This window comes from Zea mays, chromosome 1 (genome assembly GCF_902167145.1).
Source record: "Zea mays cultivar B73 chromosome 1, Zm-B73-REFERENCE-NAM-5.0, whole genome shotgun sequence".
NCBI classification, from domain to species: domain Eukaryota; kingdom Viridiplantae; phylum Streptophyta; class Magnoliopsida; order Poales; family Poaceae; genus Zea; species Zea mays.
Genome location: NC_050096.1, coordinates 301,830,354 through 301,839,493, shown reverse-complemented (window position 1 = coordinate 301,839,493; position 9,140 = coordinate 301,830,354).

The window sequence follows — 9,140 nt, the reverse complement described above, 5'->3', positions numbered from 1 at the left end:
AAGCTGCAAGCACCCCACCAGCACCGCCGCCCTCTAAGGAGCTACAAGAGCCAGTCCCGCTTGAAGAAGGGTTCGACCCTGTCCTGCCATCTCAGTCGCCGCCAGAAGAAGTCATCAACATCAGCTCCCTGTTGACCCATCCAGGAGATATCTCAGATTGAAGTTGTGCGTCAGCCTTGCCAGAAGAGAAGCTGCCAGATCTGAGTTAGTTATGCCCAGTCCTCTGCATGCATTGGGTAGTGAAGTTTTTCTTCACTTTGGCTAGAGCCCTACATGTATGAGAGGTAATCGTGTAGACTCGTGTTTTGAAAAACTCTAATTGTGTGGCCCCTAGGGCATTTCAAAATGAATTTCACTTGATGTTTTCTCCCCTTTTGAGTGTATATGTGATGCTTTAACGTTAGTGCTCATAAGTCGCATTTAGCATAGTTCTCAATTCAGGAGCCAAGCAATAGTAGTTATGCTTAGCCCCCGAATCTGAGTAGTCCGTGCTTTGGAAAAAACTCTATCCTTCCCTTATTCAAAACATTTGAGTTGTTTGTGCTTATCATTGCTGAGCTTGTGTGTTTTCTTTTCGTTTTTCTTAAAAAGGTTTTCTCTAAAAACATAGATCTCAAATTAGAGCTAATCCTTACCTTATGCTTCCATTCTCATCTTAACCCATCTGAAGAGAAAAGTGCCTTACCCAAGAAGATACCGGGAAGCTTACCCTTGAAGCCTGGAACAAGCTACAGAAGAAACCAGTCCAGCCGCTCAGTCAAAAGGACCAACCGCGAGAATCAAAGAACTGCCCCTGAGTCAAAGTAAACAGGAAAAGAGGACAAAAGGAGTTATTACCATACAGAGAGGCAAAGATTCTTGGAACCAGAGACCACAAACATCAGGGTCATCGACCCCACCACTCACCCGTGCCCCTCGCACACGTGCCCGCCTCCATGCGCACTACCACCACCCCACGCCCCCCTTTGCAGCGCACTACCGCCGCCCACGCCACCTTTGCAGCGCACCCACCGCCACCGTCATCACCGGCAACACCAGGCCCCCTCCCCTTATCGCACCCGCTGCCGCGTAGCACCTACTCCATCATCACTACTTCGCAACCGAACACCCCCGCTCGCCTATACCCCCCCACCAGCTCCCTCAACTCCCATCTCGCTCAAAGCAAAGCATGCTCCAGATAACCCCCCCTGCCAAATAGCAAGCAACTCCATTTTCCACTCCCTCGCCCCTAAGATCACAATGCTTGGTGATTCTTGGGTTGAAGACTGTTGCACATGGTTCATAGTATTCGGTTTCCTCCTCTGTATGATGGTAATACTCATCGATAGACTCCTCCAGTGGGAAGAGCAAAGAGAAAGAAAGAGGCAGTGAAAAGTGAAAAGTGAGAAGAGAAAAGAAGATAGTGAAGAGAAGATAAGAAGAAGGTTCTCCCAGAATCAACCCTGTGCCAGTCATCCCTCCGCAGCCTGCTCAAGCAGCAACAGCAGCAGAAGGACTCGTAACACCCTTGTTATGTGGTACTTCAAGGAGTTCAAATCCCCAAGATTCAAGAGTTCTACCCTCATTCTTTTTAAGTGGGGTAGTGTTCCAATAAGGTTCCTGCTATGGAGAAAAAGAAGAAGGCCTGTAGCAAGCTTGTGAAGGACCAGATCATCAAAGCATATAAGTTTCTGGATGAGAAGTGGTCACCCAAGTTCCGTTGATGAAGCACCAGAAGTTCAATCAAGGAAGGAATCCATGTGGGAGTTCGCAAGAGAAAGGTTTGCGTGTTGGCATCGATGCTTCTTCAATAAGCTAGCTGCCAAGCGAAAGCTAGAAGCCTGAAGATGATCTTTGAGTAGCCAGAATCAGCGTTTGCAATCAACAATCGGATGCTCCTGAAAGGCCAGATTTTGTTGAAGTTCCATCTCCTCGAAGGGTCTGCAAAGTGAAGATATGTAGATGAAGTAAAGCTATACCCATAACCCTTCTAAGCCAAATCTCGAGGACGAGATTCCTTTTAAGTGGGGTAGATTTGTAGCATCCCAAAAATTCAAATCTTGAAATTTTCTCAAACTCGCTCTAAATTCAAAATGAATTTCAAATTTCATTTCAAAATGTTTGTTTGCAAGTTGATATCAGCAAATAAAATATAGTGGTCTATATTCTCTCCAAAATCCTCCTCAAAATATCCTACAAATATTTCCCAAGTGATCACCCTCAATTTCTTTTCAGAAATACTGCCCAGATATTTCCCCAGTGATCCCCCTCAAATTCTTTCCAGAAATATTGCCCAAATATTCCACCAATATATCTCCAAGTATTTTCTTCCTAAGAAATACCTTCATAATCATTTTTCAAGTCCCTACAAATATTTCTTCGTAACTTTTCTCATGCTCATACGTATACGTATGCCTCCAGTGTCATACGGTGAGCTCTACAAGCTAATCTCACTTATACAAGACAAATACATGCTAATCTCCCACTAATCCTCTCATCCTCCCACTAATCCTCTCATCCCACCCCAAGCCATTTCATGGCAACTCTCTCCCCCCCCACACACACCCACTCCATGTTCCACACAAGCACACACTAGCACAAGGATCGTTCGATCGTTCTTCGATCGTTCGTCCCCTGTTCTTAGTTTGTTCGTTCGTTCGTCCGATCGTTCGATCGTTCGTCCGATCGTTCATGGTTCGTTCGTCCGTTCGTCCGATCGTTCGATCGTTCGTCCGTTCGTTCGTCCAAATAATCTTTTTCCTACCGTTATGCTGCCGAAATTCCGATCGTTTGTTCGTCCGATCATTCGATCGTTCATCGTTCGTTCATAGTTCCTATTCATCGTTCGTTCATAGTCCCTATTCATCGTTCTTCCAGATAATTTTTGTCCTGCCGTTATGCTGCCGAAATTCCGATCGTTCGTTCGTTCGATCACTCGATCGTTCGTCCGTTCGTTCATCCAAATAATCTTTGTCCTGTCGTTATGCTGTCGAAATTCCGATCGTTCGTTCGTTCGATCATTCGATCGTTCATCGTTCGTTCATAGTTCCTATTCATCGTTCATCGTTCGTTCATGGTCCCTATTCATCGTTCTTCCAGATAATCTTTGTCCTGCCGTTATGCTGCCGAAATTTCGATCGTTCGTTCGTTCGTCCGTTCGTTCATAGTTCCTATTCATCGTTCATCGTTCGTTCATAGTTCCTATTCATCGTTCGTTCATACGACTATTCACCATCACTATTCACCGTTACTATTCACTAACACTATTCACCATCGTTACTATTCAGTGTTACTATTCATCATCGTTACTATTCATCATCGTTGCTACCCATCGATGATATCTAGTAACTTTTTCGTCGTCACTATTCATAGTTACTATTCATCGATTAACCAATCACCCCAAATTTCAACTACTCATACATCATGTTGTCCAGTCCACCTAAGACCAGCCAGACCCATATTCCAGTCATACGAACTCCAGTGACTATGATTTTCTTTCCAGTGGGAACTTCCCATCTGGTCACCCATCCCAGGTTTCTCCAAGTTGAGCACGCTTAACTTTGAGATTCCTTCGAACCAGGCTCTCAAACTTAGATTCCAATAATTCTCGTTTCTAAATTCTTATCAAACTATTCCCTATCCAACCATGTCATCCCTTAAGCATGGTCCATATTCCAGAAAACTCCCAAAATACTCTTGTCCCATATTCTGCCTATAACTCTCATGTTCATACTAAGTCAGACGATTCATTCGTCACTATTCTCACCAACAGTGAACTTCACTGTGCTACACCACATACACTCAGCTATAAATACACCTAGCTACCCTCTCCCTCTCCACACACACTCAACACCCTCAGCCAAGGCAAACACCCCACCCACTCAGTTACTCTGCTCTGCCGGCTACACGCATAGTGTCGCTTCGCCTCCAGTCCACCCTCCTGGTAAGCACCTCTGCTCCACCACTAGTAGTATCTCAACACCACATGACACATATTCTACTCAAGACTCTACCCATCCATGTATCACTATTCTGACCACTATACTAAATATTTGTTGGTATACTTGCTCGTTTGTATGTTTGCTTGTTCATGTTGCATAGTTATCGGAGCGTTCGTGCCGTCTCGTGGAGGCCAGATCCGCGAGTCTACGCTAGGCGGTGGAGCCAGAAGCCAGTTCCGCGAGCTCCCCTTCCCCCTTCGCCGAATAAGCACGGCAAGCTCACTGGATCCCTTTGATGCATAAATTACCTATGATTTTTCAACCACAACCCTCAGTCTGTTATTTTATGCATGATATGATTTTGAGACAAGTTATTATGGCCACCCAGCCGCTTGCCACAATCAATCCCTGATATATATGTTCTAAATGATTTGAGAACAGGTGTGAGTTTTCAAAAGAAAATGCTTTTCAAAATGTGTGTGATGAAGGGTTTTCACCCTTATCACCTTGTGAGTGGGATAATCAGGGACTCCCTGGTTTAGGGGAGGGCCTAAGGTGTTGGCTCAGTTGGTTTAGGCGTGAGCAGAAGGATTGTCCCCTCATATAAGGACCGGTTTGTCATCTTCACTACCTGTACTCTTTAATAGTACAACCACTCGAGACTGTGTGGGCAGTCACTCAATCTGAACTCGTGCGGTCTGACCCTAGGGTTATGAAGGCTGGGGAGCACCGGGAGGATAAGGAGGGGGAAAGTTTTGTCCGGTTTGGACATGGCGGTGGCCTGACTCCTTCCGGATAACCGTTAAGGTTAGGACGTGCGAGGAAAGAAAGAGATTCGGATTCGGATCTCATTGATCATGAGATAGCAGAGCCGTACTAGTGGGTAAAGTGTACACCTCTGCGCAGAGTTTGAAAACCTATTCGAATAGTCTGTGTCCACAGGAATGGACGAGTCTGGTATGGTATGTCAATTAATGTTTGGTTTTCAAAAAGGGTGCGTTTGAGAAAAGTGGTTTTTTAAAAGGTTCAGCGGTTGAGCCGTGAGCTATGGTGGACGGGAAGTCCAGTAGCTGTTTTTGAAAAGGAAAACCAGTGGGAAACTGCTGAGATACCTGGATGGTTTAGTCCAGGGGATTTTGTTATAATACTGAAAAACTTCCTGCTCCTTTTGGAGAGGATACGCTTTGCAAAATACAAAATGTTTTTCAAAAATAACCCTGCCTAAAATATTGTTGTTTCTGCAAAATATTCTGAGCTCCACATATTCCATGCATTATATCTGATTTCCCCATTCCGCGGGTGAAGGTGGGCTGCTGAGTACGTTTGTACTCACCCTTGCTTATTTGTTGTTTTTCAGAAAAAGGAGATCGGGTAAGAGTTACGACTGTTCCCAACCTTGCCTGTGGCTGTTGGACCGCTGAATTGCTTCACTGCGTATATCGGGCTGCTTCAGCCCCACTCTGATGATATGTCCTGAGTTGTGGACCAACTCTTAAAGTTGTTCGCCGCCTTTATAGGTTTGTCTCGTTTAAGCAGATCTGGAATCATCTGATGTATAAATGTGTTTACTAGCCTCCTGGGACTAGTAATTGTATCACATTTGAGTCCCAGGGATCGGGACGCTTCACTCGTAGACGGGTAGAGGGCCATTGAGAGCATCATCAACGTATCGTGCTTCCTTCACCATCATCCGCCCGCTTACAAACTTCCCAAGAATCTCCTCGGGAGTCATCTTTGTGTACCTAGGATTCTCATGGATTAAGTTCACAAGATGAGGGTCAATGATAGTAAAAGACCCGAGCATAAGTCGGACGACGTCGTGGTTGGTCCATCTCGTGCTTCCATAGCTCCTGATTTTGTTGACTAGGGTCTTGAGCCTGTTGTACATTTGTGTTGGCTCCTCTCCCCTGATCATGGCAAACCTTCCTAGCTCGCCTTCCACCAACTCCATTTTGGTGATCATGGTGGCGTCGTTCCCTTCATGCGATATCTTGAGGGTGTCCCATATTTGCTTGGCGTTGTCCAAGCCGCTCACCTTGTTGTACTCGTCCCTGCACAAGGATGCTAGCAAAATAGTGGTAGCTTGTGCATTCTTATGGATTTGCTCATTGATAAACACAGGGTTATCGGTACTATCGAATTGCATTCCATTTTCTACTACCTCCCATATACTAGGATGGAGAGAAAATAAGTGACTACACATTTTGTGACTCCAGAAAGCGTAGTCCTCTCCATCAAAGTGATGGGGTTTACCAAGAGGAATGGAGAGCAAATGAGCATTGTAATTATAAGGAATACGAGAATAATCAAATGAAAAATTCGAATTAACCGGTTTCCTTTTCTCGTCTTCGTCATCTCTTGGGGAAGAAGAAGACTCGTCGCTGTCGTAGTAGACGATCTTCTTGATGCGCCTCTTCTTCTTCCCGTCCTTCTTCTTATGACTCGAGCCAGAGTCAGTGGGCTTGTCATCCCTTGGCTCGTTGAAGATGGACTCCTTCTCCTTATCGTTGACCACCATCCCCTTTCCCTTAGGATCCATCTCTTTGGGCGATTAGTCCCTTTCGTGAAGAGAACGACTTTGATACCAATTGAGAGCACCTAGAGGGGGGGGGGGGGTGAATAGGTGATCCTGTAAAATTCAATAACTAATAGCCAATAAAACTTGGTTAAGTGTTAGTATGGCTAAGTAGCAAGCTCTTGCAAACACAAGTAAGTACGAGAAAAACAAGCACAAGAGACACGGTGGTTTATCCCGTGGTTCGGCCAAGTATAACACTTGCCTACTCCACGTTGTGGCGTCCCAATGGACGAGGGTTGCACTCAACCCCTTTCAACTGATCCGATGATCAACTTGAATGCCACAGTTTTTCCTTTTCTTAGACTTTCTCCCTTTTGCGAGGAATCTCCACAACTTGGAGCCTCTCGCCCTTACAAAGATGATCACACAAGAAGCACGGAAGTAAGGGAAGGGAAAAGCAACACACACAAGATAACACGATCACGCACACGAGTTACAACTTGAGCTCAAGTTCAACACACGGAGTTCTCAACTCAAAAGGAGCTCAAATTGCTAGCACAAAGAATCAAATGCGTGGGAGTGGAGTCTGGATGCTTAGGAATGATCAAGGAATGCTTGGGTACCTCCTCCATGCGCCTAGGGGTCCCTTTTATAGCCCCAAGGCAGCTAGGAGCCGTTGGAGGCATTCTTGGAAGGCCAAAGTTGCCTTCTGTCGGGTGGCGCACCAGACAGTCCAGTGTGCCACCGGACAGCTACTGTTCATGTCCGGTGCGCGATTTCCTTCCATTCCTGGCGCAGCCGACCGTTGCAACTTCGGGCTGGTTGGCGCACCGGACAGTCCGGTGCCCCCAGCCGATCGTTGGCTGGGGCCACGCATCGCGCGTGGATTGCGCGACCGACCGTTGCGCTGACGGCCGTTGGCTCACCGGACAGTCCGGTGCACCACCGAACAGTCCGGTGAATTATAGTCGTACGCCGCTGAAGTTTTCCCGAGAGTGGTCAGTTCGCCGGAGCTGGCCTGGCGCACCGGACACTGTCCGGTGCACCACCGGACAGTCCGGTGTGCCAGACGAGCTGAGTCTTGGCTGCTCCAACCAAGTCCTTTTCTCTTTCTCTTTTCTTTGATTCTAGCACTTAGAAAAACTTCATTAGTACCCAAAACAAATGAACTAAGTCTAGAAACATACCTTCTTGTTGATTTGCACTTCATTCATCATATGGCATATAATAACCCACTTAATATGTGTTGGACATTTAATCACCAAAATATACTAAAAATGGCCCAAGGGCACATTTCCCTTTCAACCATACTAGACATAGGGGACTTCCCTATCTAGTCTAAACCTTATCTCAAAGCTTGCTGAAGCAAAACCATCGAAATAGTACCTACGATACTTGACATAGGAACAAAATTATCGGAGACGAAAAAACCTCAGGCCAGGTGGTGGAACGCACGCACCTGCCCCTTCCCCATTGGCGGGGACGGTTGGATTTGCCTAGCTTGACGGATGGACACGAGAACACAAGGGTTTAGAGTGGTTTAGACCACTGGAGCATAATACCCTACATCCACTATGAGTTATATTGGCTGAAAGCTTGTAAATCGTCGTTCTGAGTGTGAATCGACCTCCACTTTGCGTCGCAAGGGCCACCCCTTTTGTAGTCGAAGGGGGACATGTTTCAAGGGAGTTGGGGCCTGATAGGTGGGCCCAAGAGCAATTTACAAAGTAGGACAAGAGGCGTTGGATAAGCCTGGCGGTGCTAGATCTTCCTAAGCGTGTATCTTCTCTTGATCGTTGTGCTGACTCCCAATATCCTATCGTCTCGCCTCATCTAATCAGGGCTTAGGCATAGCCCATGGAGTAGGATGTGGTGTAGGGTGATACGTTGCAGTGCGTAGGGTGGATGATGTCGTCCCGTCTCCTCCACCTGTCTCTTCATGCCTCGATAACGCACAAGGAAAAATGAAGTCATAAAGAAAGGCGCCTAACTAGTGCATTGGGTCAATAGTATTGTCTTGGTAATGTGTGGGTAACATTAAAATTTGCATGTTGCATGCCTGGCGCGAGACATGTATTTAATGTGGGGGATACGCTACCCGCCGCTGGCATGGGTATGTATGCATCCCATCCGTACCTAATGTTGGTGGGCCCCATGTCAGAGGCATACTTTTAGGCACCGTCCGGTGGCTTGCGTCAGGAGTGGCTGGCCATGCGTCGACACCGAACCTCTATCTTGGACTAGAGACAAGACTAGGAATATGTGGGGACACGACATTCCCAGGCCCTCTCTGACTGGGTCCCAAACCGTGTCTAAGGGGCATAGGCCCTAGTCGCACTGGGTCCGGACACGTGGCATCACTGGACCCCTCTTGACTTCAGGTCCGGATGGCATATACTAGGCCCGAAACCATCACGGAGGTTCGGTGTTGCAGCCAAAGAGTGTCTTCTTCCCAAGGACGTGGAGCCCCTCCAGACCCCTTTCTCTAGGGGCCCGATGGGCCCACGAGGAGGTCCAAGTGAAAGTAGCCTAGAGGGGGTGAATAGGCTACACCTGAAAATTTTCACTAAAAACTTCGAGATAGGTTAAATTAAAATTGCACTGGTGCAAACCGGTTCAGTCGATTTTAATTACAACTGAACAAGTTTGAACCTGCTCAACTTAAATTAGATAATCTGTTGAACAAATACGAAGTAGTGAAG